At 37.1% G+C, this 22925-nt stretch overlaps 1 protein-coding gene across 11 annotated transcripts in view; it reads right to left on the bottom strand.

Moving 5' to 3' along the window:
• LOC110461677 (plexin-A1-like) overlaps positions 1 to 22925 on the bottom strand; it is a 217529-nt gene that overhangs the window by 57440 nt on the left and 137164 nt on the right. For 10 of the 11 annotated variants that reach the window (XM_021515256.1, XM_021515258.1, XM_021515257.1 and 7 more), the window contains one exon: positions 16201 to 16247. The gene's annotated coding sequence lies outside the window, so the exon portion shown is untranslated. Of the gene's footprint in view, positions 1 to 2972; positions 3063 to 16200; positions 16248 to 22925 lie in introns of those variants that run through there. The other variant, XM_021515263.1, reaches the window with a different exon arrangement.

Below are 22925 nucleotides of genomic sequence, written 5' to 3'. Positions count from 1 at the left end.
ATACAATTACATGACAACAACGGATACAGATCAAATGTAACAGTATTGTTCGGCTCTAGTTGTGTGTGTTCATCCAGAAATGACCAGCGTCACTCCGTAATTAAACTGTCGGCCGTTTTATGCTAACAGATCGAGGTGTCGATGTTTATGGCACCGGCATTGCTTTTTTAAAGATGAAATCTACCGATTTGTCAATGGAATAAATTGATTAATGTGTACAGCAGTGAAACAGGATATATACCGATTAAACCAATTTAATAAATGCACCAGTTTCTTGCTTTGTGACTCAGTTAAAGTCGATCAGCGATTATCATTTATCATAATTTGCCATGTTTAAGTTTATGACCTCAGTAGATTGTTGTAATTACATAATTATAATAACCTTTTCAACAATGATGTTATCAGCGTGTTTAAAAGCTACTGAAATAAATAATTATCAAATGTAAATTAACATGGCATTTTATTGTAAGGTATCTTTTATATTGATTTAGCAGAAATGCAGAATTAACAAATTTATCAACCTTTGAAGAAGACCTGAATGATTCAAACCCACGTTTCCTAGTTCTGTTTTGTTATTTTAATGTGTTTAGAATTAAAACTTTAGCATGCAGGTCTCTCAACTATATATACACCCACTTTTTACATACTAAGTAACACACACCATGAACTATGTTTGAGAGCAACTGCGATTCATACCATGATGGATGTTAAGAATTCACATTTTAATCCTTATATTTACGTTCCAAACAATATAACACTAGTTAGATAGTATCTTTTCTGCGTGATTTCTTTTATATCAGGATGCATTTTAAACAAAATCTTTGCCAAACGGTAGAACAGACGTTTTTAGTGAGAACGAGATAATGCTTTCTATGGTGCCCATTCTGTTATGTAACAAATATCATTAAAATTTAATTCAGAACTTATGTCAAAGTTTAAAATTGAAATCACAACATGAAATGGATTCAATTACTCTTAATAGTGTGACGGAAAACCCGAATAGTTTCCAATTTGAAAACATTCACATGCAATAATTCATGCTTTCATATGCTTAATAAACAACTTTCTGTATTGGCCGGTATTTTGAGACCACAGAACGGAAATATATATACATATGTAAACGAGATCATACAGATCTATGATGATTATTGAAATTGACAACCCACATGTATATCTGTCAGTTACATATGAAATGTATGCTTTATGAAGGAATACTGACATGTGTATTAGCAGGTGACTTCAGTGGATAACTCACTCCTAAGTACATTTCAAACAGAAGTTATTCAGAGTGGTCACATTTCATCAACCCTGTATGTGTGTCACCGAATCAATTTCCTATAAAGATATGGGATCTACTGGTGTATGTTTCATTAGTGGAGTCAGCATACCTGCCAGATGTAACCCATACTTCTACGCACCACAGTTACGACATGCTATTAAACCACACAATGTCACAATACTCGTATATAAAATGTCAAGATCTTTAAAAAATAATAGTACATTTGAGGGTTTGCGTGCCTCAACAATACAAAGGAATACATATTAAATTAAAAATTCCCATGTTAACATCTGTGACAGTTTGAAGTTCATTGACGGTGACCTCAGTTTTAAAATTATAAACATGACCTCATTATGATGAAAACAGAGAATACCCATGATTGCTAGGGACAATGGTCCACATACATATCAAGTTGATAAATTGTATAATTCCAGCACGTGACTCATTTGCAGCGGAGTTGGTTTAAATGTACAATTATTATTAATTAACAAACTATGACGAAATTTGACACTACGCTGTTATGAATGGGATAATTCACGCACAACATAAACATTATGTAACAATTCCAATAACAAATAAAGTTATTCATCGAATTTCTGTCATCGATGGAATTAAAGATGTCGTTTAAAATCATACTCTCCAAACCAGTGGCACCACAAACAGACAAAGCATACTGTAAAAAGACTAGAAATGTCTTGCTGTGATGTGGTCAAGCAAATTCTTAACCACATGCATATGGTCACATATAGACTAGCTATCACATGTTTCTATAACCCTTTCACCCGTATAACCTGTAAAACACAAGTTGAATAAAAAGTTAAAATAATTTAGGATATTTAATAGAATTAACTCTTTTGATGTTACAATAATAACACTATCTGTTTTTGAATTATTTATTTCTTCAATTTACTTTGCCTTTAACTGTTCAAATTAACGATGTAACACCAGTTTGTGCAAAACAATCTTGCATTGAACATGATTATTAAGAATTTTTGCCCAAGACAATTAATGTCATATTTTTGCCTCCCTTGACAGGGAATTGTCTTTCAAAATGGAACTATATATAATGAATTTTGTGTACAGTAAAACGATTTCTTAGCTCCCATTGGATTCATAATAAAGTGAATTCACTGTATGTCATTACATGTACAACTTTAGTAGACTCTCCCATGCATTGATCTGGATGAGTCCATTATGGTCTACAGTGGTGAAAGGGATAAGATGTCCTCCGTGTTATAGCCCTCAGACTTCTGTGATGAGATGAGGATATCCGTAGAATGATAACTTTAAATGTCTCCAAAGGGAGACATATATCTTAACAAAAATATTCAGACCTTTTGACATTCAGTTTGTGGAAAAATCGTCCATGTTGAGTCAATTCAAACGGACATGATATAGCCCATTTTTTCTCTATGAGACTGACAAAGGGCAAGAGTCTTACACTTTTCTCTCTAAAGAGTGATAATTTGATATCAATCTTATATGCCTTATATCTTTCCAGCAGTTGATGCTGTGCTGTAGTTTTTCCCATGCCTGCGTCACATCTTCAAGCCTTAATAGGGAGGTATCAAAACATTTCAAGGGTGATCCATGCGACTCGGTAGCTTTGTCAACACAGTGTAATTTTAAACATTTCATCAACCAAGTTAGTAACAAAATAGAGGTTTTATATCAGTGATAAGTGGTAACTTACCTACACCAACCCGTGTCATCTCCAACAAAGATGTGTACGCTCGCTCCAAACACGAGATAATATACATACGACAAACTCTCACTGCACACTTCCTGTGAAACTTACCACCCAGAAAATCGTCAACATTAAGGATTGACAGACCAACCATAACAAACTTATTAAAAGGAGATTTTATTCTTGTCATGCCTCGCTAATTCCATGATGACAGAAGCAAGATCTTACAAAAAGATAAAATGAATATCCCAGGTATATATATTTCCCTATAGAAATCAGGTAGACACCTAAATGAAATACATCCGTGTCTTTATCATAATATCGGAAGCTTTCCCAAAATTAAATTCACGGTCGGTGAACATGAAATACAACCTTTTGACAACATAATTTAAAACACAAAAGAAACTTGACTAATATGATATCATTTTGTAACTGGTGTCTCACAAGTATTGGAATAGAAATCAATGATGATACCCCCTCTAATGACGTGCTACAGTTTATCTTAAACCATTGGTTCAGAGATTAATTGAGTTTTGCGTAATGTCAATATGGTTTTTGTAACACTACAATAAAAATGAATTGGTTTGAATCCCAAGAACAGATGGACAATACAAAAAGATAGTGCTAATTAGCATACCCTCCTAATTAGAAAATTCTTTTAATTGGTATGTACTCAAATGACATCTCACCATCTCTAAACATTAAAAAATACGGTGCCCAACGTTACACATCTGTCGGCAGGTGGATCTAGAATGTCAGGTCTTTCGGGAGAAAAATACATTTGGTCCGGAGATGAACTGGTGTCTGCGATCAGTTATCTCCAGAAGTCGGTCTGATGCGGTACATTTCATCTCACAGACCAATGTAGCAAATTGGCCTCTTTCAAAAAATTAACTTTACCGACGCAACATCTGATGAATTGAACCTAGCTTTCTCCGAAACAATGGCGCTGATCAAATTCTCATCTGAACAAAAAAATAATAACAAGATCATTGATAAGAATTATTACGACATTGCTGTGGAGATATATCTCAGTTTGCACGCCCAAGGCAATTTTCATTTCGGCAAGGGAGCACTTTGTTGTTACAATTCGACCAGAGATTCTGATTGGTCTAACAAAGCATGTGATTATTGTACACGATCACAAAAACGGCGGTGTTGATACCTTAGGTATCAGGTCATATCAGCCAACAGCCAAAATTTATGAACTAACAGTGTGCAAATTAAACAATGCACGGTCACACTTGTTTTAAGGAGGTGGCGTAATTAGCAACGTTCAATGTTACACCAAAACAAATTTAAACTTGCAAAAATAAACACAATTGTAAGTGCCACACAGCATCATAATATAATCAATACCATAATAATTGTCCTTCTTTTCAAGTGGAAAAATAGTCAATATCTTAATCTGTGATCAGCGTTTCCAACACACCGTGTGTTCCGTGTGTTCCGCATAAACCGGTATTCTGCACCCAACAAGACTTCTAAGTTAGGGTTTTCGCTTTGTGTGTTATAGCCTTTTGTAATTGGCTCTGAAACAAGACTTCCCCCCCCCCCCCGCAAGTGAAAACAAAAGATTAAAACATCCTATGGAGCCATTTCTCGTGTTCAAATGAAGCAGAAACAATTGTCGGACACAGTTTTATTGTTTGAGCGAGTTTGTAGTACAATGGAGATATTGACAAACCAACACACAGCAGAGTTACAACACGGCAGTATAAAGGGAAATTTACAACACGGCAGTATAAAAACTATATCAATGGAATATTGATGATCCGCAGATATTTCTATACTCTGTATTTAACGCCAATAAACCCATGCTCATTATTAAACCACCACATTGTATTTACAAACGATGCCCATACCAGGAGTTTTAAAGCAATTTATTTACCTAATTACATTCACCAATAAGCCCAGTATAATTTCTGTCTGTCTTTGAAGGTCACAGGTTTATTATAGGTAAAAGAGAAATGGTTTTAAAATTTCATTATCAGCCACATGTACCATACCTCTTTTATCATTGCTAACATATCAATGTCCATTTTGTCTTTGTCTTAACGGTTCCTTTAAGGCTTTCTATGTATTTCTCCAATATCCCAAATCCTTCCCATAATACCAGCATTTGACTGGACAAACGAAGGCAGTATAACAAGGTTTTAACTCATTTACCCCTACATTTTTAAACTGGACTTGCCCAGTCTTTGATTGGGTAAGGTTCAAAGGTGACTTTAGGGTGAATGGGTAAATTGTAAATTGGGCAAGTGAAGTTTAGATAATTTATTGACCCTTCACTGTTTCAAATGAAAATTACCAAAACAGAAATTTGGAATCGACGAACAAGGTTTGCTACAGACACCATGCTATCCTGTAATGATAAGACATGTGCACATGAGACTAGCTAAAAGCCAAGACAGCGAAGTAGAAAAAACACAATTTTTTGTGTTAATGATTGGAATCTATGTAAGATTAAAAGCCCTGATGGTCCCACATAGCTTAAGACCATTCGTCTGGGATTTTGGTTAAAGTATTTAAGTTTCAAGGTCATTAGAAGCCAAAATATAAGAAAAAATATGTCTGTATTAAAAGTGTTTACCGTACTACAGTGTATTTTATGACGTGAGCAATCAAACCTTATAAGATTGCTTTGTTTAATGGCATACAGAGAAAATTGAAACCAAAGGCATTTTTCTCAAAACCATGTTTGAAAAAAGTAGCTTAGTTATTTCCTTGAGTCATTCAAAATAAATTAAAAAGATAAAAGACTTTTAGAAAATTTGATAAGGCTAGGACTCTGAACTGAATACCCATGTATGAATTTTGATATTTTAACACAAAGGTCGGAGATGAAGAGGTCAACTTAGTGCAAACTGGGTTTTTATTTTTATCAAAATTTTGACCGCGGTTCTGGTAATTCTCTAGTAAATATTTACACCAGATTAAACATTTTGTTAATAGCTTAAATCCTCAGGTGATTTGTTTTTACTGAATTTGAAACAGAAGCATCCGAGATTGAATTGTACAAGCCAGCTCTATTAAAAACATCATCAACGTTGAATAAACAATTCAGAATTCAGAATAAGAAATCTAGAAAAAATTGACAAATTGAGGGAAGTTTTTCTTTTTCAGAAAGAAGACTGAATGCAACATAAATGCTTCAGTCAAGAGCAAAAAAACGTGTTCAATTGTCAAAGCAGGCGATGACTCGGTGATAAAACGAGAACATCATTCTTCGGACAGTTGAAACATGTGTATTCAAACATATTCTGTGAGATAATAAGTGGTGGAAAATGGGGCCTGAAGGAAACTTGTTGAAATCTCCATTAGTTCTGCAAATGATATTTATTTTTTTCCAAAACAATTGAAGAGAACAATTTACGGATATTTCCCTTGTTTACGGGATAGATAGGTGGCTATAGCAGACATGTCCCGATAGCCACAGGAACACAGCATTGATGTCACACTGACTCAGAAGTGAAGTTGGCAGATCTGTTGTGCATTTCCCATTAATAGAAATATCTTCCATCAGACGCATCGGTGAATAACTTTTTAAATACCACGAAAAGTACATCAAACCCTGGTAACTATATTAGGTTGTACGCTAAAAAAGCGTAACATTGTTATCGCACATTTAAGGAATGGAAAACGATTATGAAAATAAGACAATTTCAAAATTGAACACGATTGAAAACTGCCAATTATTTGTATTGTTTCTTTTCAATCAGAAACATTTTGTGTAAAATTGCTTTGAATATTTGAAAGTATTTTGACACAATGCAATAGATACCAGACCAACACTTGGTATTCCTGCGGGCCGACAGTCACCTGCGATGCAGTTTTGTACTCTCATTTCCAATCCATACAGTTGATGCAGATGCATTAAAATGTTTTGACTGGCAGAGCCTATCTGAGAATGTGTTTTCCTCGACAGCTTGACTGACATGTCAAATGGTATTTTCATCTTGGACGTCTTCTTAAGTGTTCCCTTCACAACAAAACTTTTAACATTTCTGGAGATACAAACCTGTTCCCCATACATATATACTTATACCAAAACAATCTGACAAGCCGGAAATATTGAAATTCCAAATAGTTTTGAAAGTGTTGAAGCTGTTGGCGCTGTGGTAAATAGCCTCAAGTCAGCCATTAACATGGGCGGTACCGCCCTGCACACTCTTCTGTGGCATCAGGCCAGCCATATACCCCACCATACATTACAGGAGATGGAAGCTGGGCACATGGGCAAGCTCTAGTCTTACTTTCTTAATTACGTAAGACAGCATGCTACCGTTAGGAATGAAGTCTGCATGAAAAATTTAAAAACATCACACCATGGATTTTATGAACTGAAATTAATGTTCTAAAACATACCTCCTGATTTTATCATTTTAAAATGAGTATCATTTATAAGTAAGTAAGTTAGTAATAGTTATTCAAAATATAACCATATTTTCCCCCCTCAAGAAACAAGATAACTAGTCTCAAATCATCTTTGATCATGTTTGAAGTCACCACCTTTCTAACGATACCTTGACCTTTCACCCCTGGACAAATGCATGTCATCACTTTGACCTTGCATGTCACTTTGGACAGCATGACCTTTAATCTTCATTACCCTTAATTTTTACGGTCTTTCCTCGTCTCCAATCATGGCAAAGAAAATGCATTCTTGGCCTCGCCCACCTTGACATATTTTGTTCTGTCAGTTTTTGGCAGAAGATCTTAATTTTTAACCTTTTTTTTATTGAAATCTTTGTACCATGGTTTTTGACAGATTGATAGAATCTTTAAAATAAGAATATTCTTAGTTGTCATCTTACAATTTTTTTTATTACTCATAACGATCTTAGTAAATTTATTTGCTTTCTTGTTAAGCAAGTCGAGTAATAAATTCTAGTATCTGCTATTGATCTCAAATACAGGAAAATAATATCCCAATTAATATGAGGATCCTAAGAAATTAGTTCTTAGAAGTAAAATATGTTTATAACAAGCCAGAGGAATCTGAGAAATAAGTTCCCTGAAGGAAAACTATGAGTTTCTTTTCAGGAGAATATTCCATGCCAGAGGACATTATAAACCAGTGTTGAAGGTAGGAGTTCATATGCTTCATGTATACCATTCTTCAGTGGAATGAGTACCAAAAGGTTGTATCATTACCTCTTTACACTTTCTTTATGTTAGTTTTCCTTCCGAAAAAAACCTGCCACCCACACACATAGAAAAAGTGATTACAAAATATCAAATACCAAACAATATTCAGGATAAACACACTCTTTTCTGTGGTATGTATCTAATTTGATGAAAGTATGTTCAGGCAATCTGCTACACAAATTAATCCCTCTACTATGAAGGTAGCAATGTATGACGCTGGCATCGACCAAGGTAGCAATGTATGGCGCTGGCATCGTGGGGAGTACATCTCACATCCCCTGTGCTGGGACTATAACCATGCTGGAATCTAAATCATGATCCCCACAGCGCTGAGGTAACCACATAATAACCCACCTGTGGAGTTAATTTCAATTTCATGTCCCCATATTCAGAGTACCATAATGAAACCTCAAATCTGGAGTTAATTTCATATCTCTATATTTCATGTCCCCACTGTCTGGGGTAACCATGTAGATTTCCAGACGTGCAGTATATTTCATGCCCCCAATTCTCAGGTTTCCATGTTGAAATTGAAGTCTGTAGTCAAATTCATATCTCCTTAGCTGAAAGTTTGTATTTTATGTCCAAGCAAAGCAGACATAACCATGTAGAAATCAAGGTGTGGAGTGAATTTCATACCCCTGGTAATCAAGTTACCGTCGGCAAACCCAAGTCTAGAGTCAATTTCATGTCCCCATGCAGTGTTTTAATCGAGGACCATCAAACCCGACTCTCCACATGCATCCTGGTTCAAATTTTAATTCACTCCCATAACTAAATTATACATGAACACAATTTACCAAAACCAAATTACCCTGTCATTCTGGCACTAAAGATTTCAAAATTAAATTTAAAATCCTAAAACATTGAAGATCACCATGACGATGACTGCAGCACTTAAATGTGTACGCTGTCTTTTTAAATCTCTGTTAAAATGGTCCATAAAAGCATTGATCAATTACCAACAGGACAGTGTGGGCTGAGATCATGCAATATCCAGTGACGTGTCATACCCCTAAACTTTCCCCCCCTCTGCGACAGCGTGGTCATATCTCTGTCTACGAGTTTAAGTGCAGTTTGAGTGCCAATTTTACATGGACTAGGATGTTCAGCCACTGCACTATCAGCGTACATATGTGAATTGCTCAACCACACTGCTCTCAGCATAATCTTAATGATGATAAATTCAACCGCTGCATGCACAGCACACTTTGGGTACTGACGAAGTTCAACCCCTGCTTGCTCAGCACACTTTGGGTACTGACGAAGTTCAACCCCTGCTCGCTCAGCACACTTTTGGTACTGACGAAGTTCAACCCCTGCTTGCTCAGCACACTTTGGGTACTGACGAAGTTCAACCCCTGCTTGCTCAGCACACTTAGTGTTCTAATAAAGTTCAACCCTCATCAATCTATTAGTTACCCCCAATTACTTGTATGACTCTTCAACCACTGCATGCTATTACTCTTGGAACTTGATCAACCACTGCACTCCGTAAACTCTCATAACTTGATCAACCACTGCACTCTCCGTAAACTCTCATAACTTGATCAACCACTAACTCTCAGTACACTCTTGTAACTTTATCAATCACTTCACTCTCAGTGAACTCTCGTAACTTGATCAACCACTTCACTCTCACTACACTCTTGTAACTTAATCAACCACTAACTCTCAGTACACTCTTGTAACTTTATCAACCACTAACTCTCAGTAAACTCTCGTAACTTGATCAACCAATGAACTCTTATTATACTCTTGTAACTTAATCAACTACTAACTCTCAGTAAACTCTCGTAACTTGATCAACCAATGATCATGAACTCTCAGTTAACTCTCGTAACTTGATCTACCAATGAACTCTCAGTAAACTCTCGTAACTTGATCAACCAATGAACTCTTATTATACTCTTGTAACTTGATCAACCACTGCACTCTCAGCATAACCCATAAAAACAATCACAAAAACCATAAATCTTAGCTTCATTAACTTGGAGCCTTCATGATCACGAGCTTGTCAATTAAAAAAGAAAATTGTGGCACCTCTTACATCACCTACGGGTAGAGGCCTTGAAATATTTATAAGACAAATCTTCTCTTGCTTGTGATGGTGTTACACGAGCATTAATCTACCATACTCTACGTTCCTAGTTATAAGACAAGTCGGCACGCTGTAGTAATGTGTTCCGTGAGCACAGATATACTCCACGACCTCATGTTTAATAAATCTGATCTACATGCATATACCAATAAATTTAATTTATATTCATTTTCCCATTTTATTTGTCTTAAAGATATTACAACTACTGCCAACAAAAGAAAAAGACCTATTCACAACAGAAGCTGCAAACCTACAATTGAATCAGCAATAAGGTAACAGCCAATACACTTTGAAAACCGAACAAAATTTCATCAATATATTTCAATCCTTAGAGAAAATTATGCTTTCAACGTGTACATCTGCATTCATTGTGTAAATAATTGCCCTCAAGGAAGCTTAGTCACTTTGCCATACTCTCTTGAAGATAAAAATAAGTTGGGTAAGTATTTACAATAACGACTATCTTAATTCCTAAACATGTTGCTATGAGTATTATCTAGTTTATGTAACAGTTATTACAACTTCTGTTAATTCTCGTTACATGTTACTCTTCAAGTGGTTAAGTTATCACAGATTATCGTACAGGAAGTGGAATTCTCCCAGGCACATCTGAAAGGAATTAGGGAATATATTTCCTGGCCAATTTCCGATAAACAATTGAATCAAGGTAAGAGGTGTACTTGGTAGAATCATACTTACAAACACTGAGCTCTAGTGCTCAACATGCTGAAATCTGCCCATCCACAGCCTTAACTGAGTCATAACACAGCCAGCCCTGGACTCCAGACAATCCAGACCCCTCAATTTATATATATATAGAGAGAGAGGTCCCCCATGGAGTGATAATGCTTGGTTATCACATTTTTTTCTAACTTGAGTTATGTAATTTTAAACTGTTCAAACGAAAAAAGGTTAAAAAGAGTATCTTTAAAAAAATTCAGATTAAATTTAGACAAGCTGTTGTGAACGTTAATTATGATAAAATTTCAGTAACGACCGGAACTTTCGCTAAGCAATGGTACTCAATTTTGGCACTGTTATATCCTGAATGAATTCCCCAGACAAACAGAAAAATATCTCACAACTATATTGCATATTTAAAAAAAATGTCTTATTCAGTAAAAAAATGTTTTGTCTCAAATACTGACAGACTTATTATTATAAGTTGAACATTATTCCACCTCTGATGTTTATTATAAATTGTGAGTTAATATTTAAATCAAAGTGACTTACAGAACCTTTGGGTCATGTGGTAGAAAATGTTTTTGAAAAATTGTGAAACTTATTGAAAATATTTATTAATGAATATGCACATACATGTCACTATAATAAAACACATTGTATTGTATTGTATTGTATTGTATTGTATTGTTTAGTATTGTATATCACATTTAATAATCAGTTCTGGCACAACATGACTTGACAATCTTATCTAGACACTGCAATATCGTTGCATTGCTCAGTAAGTCAAAATAATGACATCAGGTATGCAATAAGTCTTCCTATGAAGAAATGACCAGTGGTCAGATAGATATGTGAGTGTTCAGTCATATACATTAATTAACAAAGTGACCAGATAATATTGAAACTTTTGTTTTTTAAATAGAATATCTTCCACAAATTGTGTCTTTTTTTGTGTTCCCTCTATTATTTGTGGTCTACGATACAGATGGTTGGGAAGGGCCAGTATAAAATAACTTAAAATAAGCTGTTTCTCGTATAGAATCTCAGCCCCCTCCCCTCCATGTCAATTTCACCTGTTATATACAAGTAAATAGGACATTTTTTAAAGAAGAAATACAGCCAAGACTTGATACCAAATATAAATATTGTTAAATTTTGAGTTGTGACACATACAAACACCTTTATGGCATGACCACTCAGGTGTCCATCCCTCACAAGGTGAGGTCAGTATTGTTTGACCGTAGGATTAGTAGCTACTGTAATACTGACTACTGACTATCCAGTAATTGTGTACATTTGTCCTAGCCTACACACAATACAATGTATTGTCCATTCACAAAAAAATAAAATCTGAAAGGCTTCTCCACAAAATATTGACCCAAGGAAGTGACCACTTGGCAGATTCACATAAGGAGAAGACTTATTCATGCCTTTGTCACCTCTCGACTGACCCAAACACCTTCAGCAAGATTTGATCGCCTCATGTTACAAAAACTCGTTGACCATGAAAATAAACTCCTTTTTCAGACTCTATTAATGTGGAGCGGTCAGTTCATAAAACGTCTGTCCATGTGACAGTGTGACAGATGATGACCATACAATTTGGTTTGATGACCTCAACACTGTGATATTGATCGGCTCGTGTCGCACCGATAGGATTGTCCAAACTCTGTCTCATGGTCATTTTACTGGCCGCTCATTAACAGGAGAGCTATGATTGGCCGGTATCGGTGACTGGTTGATGAAAGGAGACCCGACATAAAACACAACCAACCTTTTGTCAGGGACAGTAAATGCCTGTAATCCGATTGGACAGAGGTCTGTCCGCAGATCCACACTTGGACTAATAATAGGATTATCTCATTATTTTCATTCTCATGCAATCTGAACAAAAGTACACTTTGTTGGTCATTTCACATCAATGTTATCCCTTGTGTACTTTTCACAGACTTAACATGGAAGATGTACTTTCAAGACCTTCTGATACATGAACAGTACAAGCCATACCTTTTACAGATCTAACACAGAAACTGTACTTTCAAGACCTCCGATACATGAAAACAAGCCTTACTTTTCAAAAGACCTAACAGAAGGCGGAATTTTCAGGCACACCTGATACATGAAAACAAGCAATACATTTTTCACTAATCTAACAGTGAGGCTGTCTTTTCAAAACATGGGAACATGAACCAAGTAATATTTTCGCAATCTCCCGGGTACATGAATCAAATTTTCATAGATTTGACAGCCTTTCTGATATATGAACCAATTCCAGCTAACAGTATACCTAAGTAGAGTTTTCCACACTGGTTTGTCAGATTCGTAGTAAGTTAACATCCCATTGCTGTTATCTGACGATAAAGGAACATTTGTCTTAAAAGGATATTAAATGTTAAACATTATCTCTAAATTATGATAATCCTGGCTATTAAATAAAGACAACATGGCTTACATTTCAACTGATATTTGAAGGTTTGCAATCATAAGAATTAGACATTGATTGAAATTCCAACCAGGTCAAAGAAATAAACAAGGAAATCTGACAGAAATAGATATGTATCAAAAACGACATAATTACAGCTATGGACGTCGTGTTTTGTAGTCTTGTTTAAAGTGTGTTCTGTAGGATTTTATAAGTGAGTCTCTCTTAGCGTTAAGTACCATTCATGTCCACAAAATCTTTCTTCTTTTAAAGAGTTAGTCATTTGATTAAGTTTACTTTGAAAATAAACAGAATCCAGGTCACTGAAATTAGAGTGATCCTTAGGGTGGTGTATACAACAACTTGAAGGGCATGAAAAACCAACCTGTTCAAGTGGCTGTAATCCATACATCAAAGATAAAGCAATCTACAGTCAAGTATTCACTCATTAAACAATCCAGTTTGTAGAATATCTGATCACGACCAGCAACAAACCTGCACATCAAAGTACAAAGGTGACACACGACCTACAACAAGCCTGAATGCTATTGTACAAAGTTGGCACCCAACCTGCCACAAGCCTGCACATCAAAGTCCAAAGGTGGCACCCACCCTGCCACAAGACTGCACATCAACGTACAAAAGTGGCACCCAACCTGCCACACGCCTGCACATCAAAGTACAATGGGGGCCCCCAACCTGCCACAAGACTGCACATCAAAGTACAAAAGTGGCACCCAACCTGCCACACGCCTGCACATCAAAGTACAAAAGGTGACACCCAACCTGCCACACGCCTGCACATCAAAGTACAATGGGGGCCCCCAACCTGCCACAAGTCTGCACATCAAAGTACAAAGGTGACACACGACCTACAACAAGCCGGAATGCTATTGTACAAAGTTGGCCCCCACCCTGCCACAAGACTGCACATCAACATACAAAAGTGGCCCCCAACTTGCAACAAGCCTACACATCAACGTAGAAAGTTGGCCCCCACCCTGCCACAAGACTGCACATCAACATACAAAAGTGGCACCTAACTTGCAACAAGCCTGCACATCATAGTACAAAGGTGCCCCCAACCCTGCCACAAGTCTGCACATCAAAGTACAAAAGGTGACACCCAACCTGCAACAAGCATGCACATCAAAGTACAAAGGAGGCACCCAACCTGCCACAAGGCTGCACATCAAAATACAAAGGTGGCACCCAACCTACAACAAGCCTGCACATCATAGTACAAAGGAGGCACCCAACCTGCAACAAGCATGCACATCAAAGTACAAAGTTGGCACCCACCCTGCCACAAGTCTGCACATCAAAGTACAAAAGGTGACACCCAACCTGCCACAAGCGTGCACATGAACGTACAAAGGTGGCACCCACCCTGCCACAAGACTGCACATCAACGTACAAAAGTGGCACCCAACCTGCCACAAGTCTGCACATCAAAGTACAAAGGTGCCCCCCACCCCGCCCCAAGCCTGCATATCAAAGTACAAAGGAGGCACCCAACCTGCAACAAGCATGCACATCAACGTAGAAAGTTGGCACCCAACCGGCCACAAGCCTGCACATCACCGTACAAAGGTGGCACCCAACTTGCCCCAAGTACAAAGGTGGCACCCAACTTGCAACAGGCCTGCACATCAACGTAGAAAGGTGGCACCCAACCTGCCACAAGCGTGCACATGAACGTACAAAGGTGGCACCCACCCTGCCACAAGTCTGCACATCAAAGTACAAAAGGTGACACCCAACCTGCCACACGCCTGCACATCAAAGTACAACGGTGGCACCCAACCTGCCAGAAGCCTGCATATCAAAGTACAAAGGAGGCACCCAACCTGCCACAAGGCTGCACATCAAAATACAAAGGTGGCACCCAACTTGCCCCAAGTACAAAGGTGGCACCCACCCTGCCACAAGCCTGCACATCAACATACAAAGGTGGCCCCCACCCTGCCACAAGACTGCACATCAACATACAAAAGTGGCACCCAACTTGCAACAAGCCTGCACATCAACGTAGAAAGTTGGCACCCAACCTGCCACAAGCCTGCACATCAACGTACAAAGGTGGCACCCAACCTGCCACAAGCCTGCACATCAAAGTACAAAGGTGGCACCCAACTTGCCACAAGTACAAAGGTGGCACCCAACCTGCAAATCAAAGTACAATGGTGGCACCCAACCTGCCACAAGTCTGCACATCAAAGTTTAAAGGTGGCACCCAACCTGTCACAAGCCTACACAACAAAGTACAAAGGTGGCACACGACCTGTCACAAGCCTGCACATCAAAGAAAAAAGGTGGCACCCAACTTGCCAAAAGCCTGCACATCAAAGTACAAAAGGTGACACCCAACCTGCCACACGCTTCAAGGCACTCAAACGATTCAAAATGAAATCTTATAAGACATGTAAATTAAGACTTTTCCTGGACAAATTTTGCTGTATTTCAGAGGTTCTGCATGATAAACAGAAATTTGGCCATTATCTTAATGTTGCTCATTTTGAAAATTGATATTTTAAAGAAAGTCCTCAGTGATGAATAAATTCACTTCAGTAACTGTTTACCGACACTGACGATGCAGTATTACATACTTTTTTCTGAAATCTAAATTTTTCCTTGATTTTTACAAAGGGTTGTTATAAGGTCATCAGTCAGCAAGTTGTTTTGACTAGTTTAAACTAGTATCTCACTATAGTGTTAGGGATGTTCAATCATCCCTCTTCAAATATAAACTGTGTATCTCTATCAAAGCTAGCACTCCCCATACAATTGGTGCATAAACAAATGTGGTACAGATTCTTCTCTTTCAGAACAGGGAGAGAGTATATGTACTGGTGTATATTTAGTATTTATCTTACCATTAGCTGGTTCTGTTTCACCTCTGGGCATTACATCAACAGCATCTCTGGCAAAGAGAAAACACAGCACAATGTCAAGACACATTGGCAAAAAATACATTCTTATCAAATTTTCTTACACAATAACCACTTGTTATGCACTAAAGCCCAGCCGCGAGTATTAAAAAACAGATTTGAAAAGCTGTGTTATCAGCGGATTTCTCTGATATCACAGGCAAATCAATGTCTCTTCTGCGTTTCACTTCATCTTAATCTAAAAGGGAACCTTGAATGAGCCTGATTGAAACAGACAGTCTCAATAGACATCAAGGTCATTCAACACGGCTGCTTTAATATCAGCCAGATTCATGTTTCTTCATTTTCTAAAACTACAAAAATATCATAAAAAAATATTTTGATATCAATGAAAGACTGTGAACTCCAGCTTGTCCCAGCCTCATGATAAACATGAAATGTGATGAAGAACGTCTGCCCTGCATGCAATGTCGCTGGTGTTACCTTAGAGTAAGGCTGCAACGATATTCATCGCCACATGCTGCGAGAAATACCCCTACTGGTTCGGTACCAATATATATTTTTTATCAAAAATTGGCAAGAAAAAGTTTAGTTTTTATGTATATGACACTTTTGATAGTGTACATACATTGCCAGCATGTAGGTACCAAACCTAAGGTGTATCTTATTAAGTCTAAAACAAGGAAAGACGATTGGTAAATAAATTTAGAGTCAACAAAAATCTGTAATTGGTGTAGTTCATAATATTTTATTTTTAGTTTCTTGTTGAATAATGTCAAGCATTTAAGGACAATTAAGTTGAAATAAAATTGACAAAAGGTCCAAATGAGGGCTGATCCTCAATTTTTTCCACAGCATCAAACTCAACTCAAAAGTCAAAAAGGGAACAGCGTGGAACTGAGATAACAGTAAGTACCAGGTTACTTTGATTAAAATCAAAGATAATTTTGAAATCACTAACTCTGATTTAAACTGGTGTGAACTCAGAATCGTTAATGGGAGTGCCTTTAATTACTTTATTACAGAATACCAAATAGCGAAACTAGCGTAACATTTTAGGCCTGTGATAATATATAATCTTTATAATCTTAAAACAACGGAGAACATGGACTGGAGAACAAACAATCTACCCTACAAATGAGTGATTACTGCGGTATAATCAGAACTAGTGTATTACGTAACAGAGTGCTTAGTGTTGGTATGGTGATAAAGTGTTTTATCCTCCTGGACACATTTCAAGGAAAGTTCTGCCGTAAACAACATCGATAACACTATTTGTTTTGTGCATATTTAAACAAGATAACAAATTAAAACAGGAAATTCTGTAATAATGATGCACATTCAAATTTTTATGAGTTTAGAAGTTGTTTATGGAGTACATCTGTATCTCCCATTGCCTTTGACAGCACCAGACCTATGACAGTTGCCACAAGGGAAATTAGCTGAGAGTCTTGTACCAGTAAACACACACTTGTAAACACCTTATGCCTTACTGTTCAGGGGTAACTTCCACCGTTATACAATATCAATTATCACCCAGCACCGTGCACACACCCCATATGTGTTATACATATTTAATGACTAGCACCCTGATGTTTAGTCAATTGTTAAAATTGATACCTGCTTGTAAAACAACACTGTCGGTGATAAAAATACCTCACCCAATCTGATGTAACCGTCACAGATTTCCATGAAACAGAAAACAGTAGTTACTATAGTTAGTACCTTTCATAGTCCTTACATTACACAATGATTGTGTTTGTTCTAAATTACATATCACATAATTATCTGAGAACAATAGGATGACTCATCCCAGGTGACAATGATATTGACAATTCGTAGTTCAGAACCATCAACAGGTGGTAACAATGATAATGACAATTCGTAGTTCAGAACCATCAACAGGTAACAATGACAATGACAATTCCTAGTTCAGAACCATCAACAGGTAACAATGATAATGACAATTCATAGTTCAGAACCATCAACAGGTTACAATGATAATGATAATTCATAGTTCAGAACCATCAACAGGTAACAATGATAATGACGATTTGTAGTTCAGAACCATCAACAGGTTACAATGATAATGACAATTCATAGTTCAGAACCATCAACAGGTAACATTGATAATGACGATTTGTAGTTCAGAACCATCAACAGGTAACAATGATAATGACGATTTGTAGTTCAGAACCATCAACAGGTTACAATGATAATGACGATTTGTAGTTCAGAACCATCAACAGCTGGTAACAATGATAATGACAATTCATCGTTCAGAACCATCACCAGGTAACAATGATAATACAATTCGTAGTTCAGAACCATCAACAGTTTTCTCAAAATATTATTTCCTTCTTTCGAAAGATAATCCCTGTTAAACAGGAAGTGCACCATTTGCCATGTTTGTTCATTCCCATAACTGACAGCTGGACAACCGTTACACGATAGAGCACTCTGTATACCTGCAGACAGAAGGCCGGCAACTCTGGATTAAAACAGATATTTACATGTGGTTGTCGTAATGTCAGATATGATTTTCTGGGAAAGATCACTGATGGTTCATCTCTTCAATTGCCAGCTTTAAGACAAATCTTATAATCAACTTGTCAAAATTCTCAATTATTTCTTAAGGTGAACAAGCATTGAAAAGATATCGCCCTGTTAAATTTACATTATTTCTTTTATATAATCAAGAGATCAAGGATTGAATCCTATGACAGACATGTTTTTGTGATAAAGAAAGAATTATTTTGTTTATAAACTCGTTGCAATCGTACATGATCAAGCAACTCAACAGTTAGAAAAATACTGAACAAATTGAAACCTTTTTTTCTTTGGAGATACAACCCAGAGAGCTTGACATCTCTTCCTTAAGTGATAAATTGTGACTCAAATGATTGCCCACATTTTTTGTTTGTTTTTCTAACATATAACACAATTTATCAATATTGCATGCCTGGGCCTCATCTTCTATACAAATCATCAGATACAAAGGCAAATGACAATTGCTTCAAGCATCACAATGATACGGTGTTCTGTTTGAAAAACATCACTGAAACTCAGAGTATCATGTGACCAGCACTGAAACAACCAATCACAGTAAGTCATGTGACTAACACTGGAACGACCAATCAGCTGCAGGCTAGTCTGATTTCTCATCATTAAAATATGTCTGTAATTACCAGTTATTGTGCATTTGATGTAACAGAAAACAAACACTGATATCAGAACAATTCATCTGCTTCATTGATTATTGATAAGCCCTCGTGCACAGTTACAAAACCCAGACAATTGAGCATGTCCCGAGCTCTTATTTCTTCAGTACAGTCGGATCAATGTATACGACTGTTTTAACTTTTGTAAGTCCCCCAAACAATTGGTGACATTGATATATTTTATACAATACTCGTATTGATCCAGATCTTTATCACAGATATCATTTTGGTATCACATCTCTCAAGTCTTCTAAACGGAAGCTGTCATGGTAACCAGGTAAGGTGCTGTCAAAGGGCTACCATTGTAAGGCTGGGGTGGGACAAGGGGGTTGGGTGGGTCGACAGGTGAATGTCAGCAGGGCCTTATCTATGCTCATTAAGTGCTGTCACGGTAACTACCACTGGAAAGGGAAGTAGAGGGCAGCAGTGGTCACATCAAGTAGAAAAGTAGAGGGCAGCAGTAGTCACATCAAGTAGATAAGTAGAGGGCAGCAGTGGTCACATCAAGTAGATATGTAGAGGGCAGCAGTGGTCACATCAAGTAGATAAGTAAAGGGCAGCAGTGGTCACATCAAGTAGATAAGTAGAGGGCAGCAGTGGTCACATCAAGTAGATAAGTAGAGGGCAGCAGTGCATAGTCACATCAAGTAGATAAGTAGAGGGCAGAAGTGGTCACATCAAGTAGATAAGTAGAGGGCAGCAGTGGTCACATCAAGTAGATAAGCTCAGGAAGCAGGAACTAGACAGGGAGTAAACATACTGATGACAATAGACACTTTACATCAGATGTTCCTGTCAGAAATCCACATTCATTTTCTGTCTCCACATCCCCATCATTGCATCTCCCAACTTTTTATTATTACTTTTTATGTATTTCTTTCCCATTGTTCCTATTATTTCAATGGAAGATCAAACCATTACTTTAAAGTTTAATGCAGAAAAAAACAACAAAAAAACCCTAGATACAGTAGATGGATTCCGTCCAATCCATCGGATAAGTAATGTTGACTGAGGTTTGTGTTCAGTCAGCAGCACATGAAACCAGCCATTACTCTATACGCTGTCTTGAAGAACTGGTGTGACGATCTTCATAAGTACACATAATTGATCCACACCAATCATTACTTGCTGCTCGTTTTCTTGTCAACTAAATCAAAGTGCCCTTATAAAGAACTGAAAAGCCATCTACATCAGCGACATCAATCAATGCAATAAAGGTGAGGCTATTTCTGGTTACAGCCAACGAAATACAACAGCCACTGGACTGTTTGAACAACCATCCACCAGCCAGCCAGCCGTTGACAAGAGCTTGAAGTCCTTAGGTTGATGTATCACCCAGGGGTAAGGTAATGATTGTCAATAGCCGATGATACATGCACTAACAGGTTCATGGTGGCTACTATAACAGGGTCAGAAGTCACACTTCATAAACACATGGTCAGTGTTGTAATACTTGATGATACCCACACTTAACCCAGAGTTATAGGACCTTCCCCATATCAATAACAGCACTTAAGAAAGTCACAGTTTCTAATAAGTTCCTTATATTTAAGGTAAAAAATCATCTTATAAAACAGCAAATATATACGGAAATGTTTTTACTGAAGAAAGATATTTTTGGTTCGAAATACTTTTTTTATTTTTTTTTTACTTCAAGAGACTTTCTCCCTAAAAATCTAAATGAAATGTTGCAAAATCTCACACCAGGTTTTTCATAAAGGTCTGAAATCTAAATCAAACAGGTTATTGTATTTTATGATTAATTTGACTAAAGACATGATGACAATATGACGGAGACGTTTCTGCTGCCATTTGAACCAGCCTCTAATGGCCACTTGCGTATAGGTTGCCAGACAACCCGCCAGGTGTGGCAAGCCTTACAACAATAGACCGGTTGCTGCTATTGGACGATAACACGATTGTTATTTTCCTCCACTGGAGTCACATGTCCTTATTGCATGAGTGGGACACATCACGTCCTTCCCCGCTCTCCAGAATCATTTCCTATTGGCACACACGACAACAGTTACACAACAACGAAGCTGACCTAATTGCTGACAGCATCCCAAGATTAATCACGACCCACATCCATTCAATGTAAGAGAAAACTCAACAAAACATTAAAATATGCGTTATTTATTTCAAGGCAATAGACAGAGAATTGTTAAAGGTATCAATGTCTTGCCGAAGGTCTTTGTTCGACTTGTACGGCAACACAAGAGTCCAGGTGACTCTGACTTTAGAAATGATGGGTAGGATCCCGAGAGTCCCTATTGATGCCGCAGTATCGGTGACACTGAAATCGTAGGTTGTTTGGGTGAAGAAGTGGGAGAGATAAGCCTCACCTTCACATGTAATTATATGTTCTGGCCTATTAGAGGTCACACAATCCCTGACAGATAGGACCAGGATGTCCCCAATCATACAAAATACAAAGTAGCAGGGTTTATACCAAATTCGCTGTAATGATCACCCTGGGCTCATGAAAAATTGGCTGAGGGTGGCACTTATTATGATAAGAAAACATAGCTTGTGGCAATTGCTGTAGAGGCAACAGAACTTTTGAAAATATTCCCAGGGCGATTTCAAAATTGTGTTATTTTTTTCCCACTGGAAAACAGTCTTGTGAGATTGGTAGAGGTTAATGAGGGATATAAAGTGTACATTGTAATATATTTGTTGATGGAAAGTTGAGAGTGAAAGTGAACTCTTAAAATGATTTGCCTAAAAAAAAAGATGGGTGCTAAAAAAGGGACAGGCACTCATTTCGGTGAATATGTTGTGTACGAGATGCATCTAGCCATGGTCTGAAATATTCTTCAAATGTACAAATTAAATTTGATATTGTTCAAAATCGCTTATATTTCATACAACAGATTTCCACCTTAATATTCAGTCAATCGCATATTAATAAAATCTATTTCTGCTATTTGTATAATTAAAGTTAATGTAAAAGAATCACTTGAAACACAATCGTGAAAATACATAAAATAAGGTCATTTATAGCATATAAGCTGGAAATATTTCTAAATGTTCTGCTAATAAGATTACTGAATTACATGAACCAACTTATGTTTCTGCCAAACAAATTGTCTGAATGCATGAATAGAAACAAATCTTTTGCAGGCCTAGCTAAACACCTTCATTCTAAACTCCACTAATTGTTTCATGTAAAAGTACAGTTTCATTCTGTCGAATCGGATCTTTAAGTCAATACATAATACCACAGTTTATTGTTGTTACCCTGGAAACACCTCATTAGGCATGTACAGGTGTCTATAAGTCATAATTATGAATTTACTGCTTTTATAAACAGGCTTGTAGCCATATATCAACATTAGTTCCTGTAATAGTCTTCATTAGCGATACAGGGGGATATATCTATAGAACTGTTAGATAATTCTACGATACAGAGGGATATATCTATAGAACTGTTAGATAATTCTATGATACAGAGAGATATATCTATATAACTGTTAGATAATTCTA

Source organism: Mizuhopecten yessoensis, unplaced genomic scaffold (genome assembly GCF_002113885.1).
Source record: "Mizuhopecten yessoensis strain PY_sf001 unplaced genomic scaffold, ASM211388v2 scaffold10651, whole genome shotgun sequence".
Taxonomy (NCBI): domain Eukaryota; kingdom Metazoa; phylum Mollusca; class Bivalvia; order Pectinida; family Pectinidae; genus Mizuhopecten; species Mizuhopecten yessoensis.
Note: the sequence above shows the minus strand (reverse complement) of the source record. Positions and strands in the feature narration are given on the sequence as shown.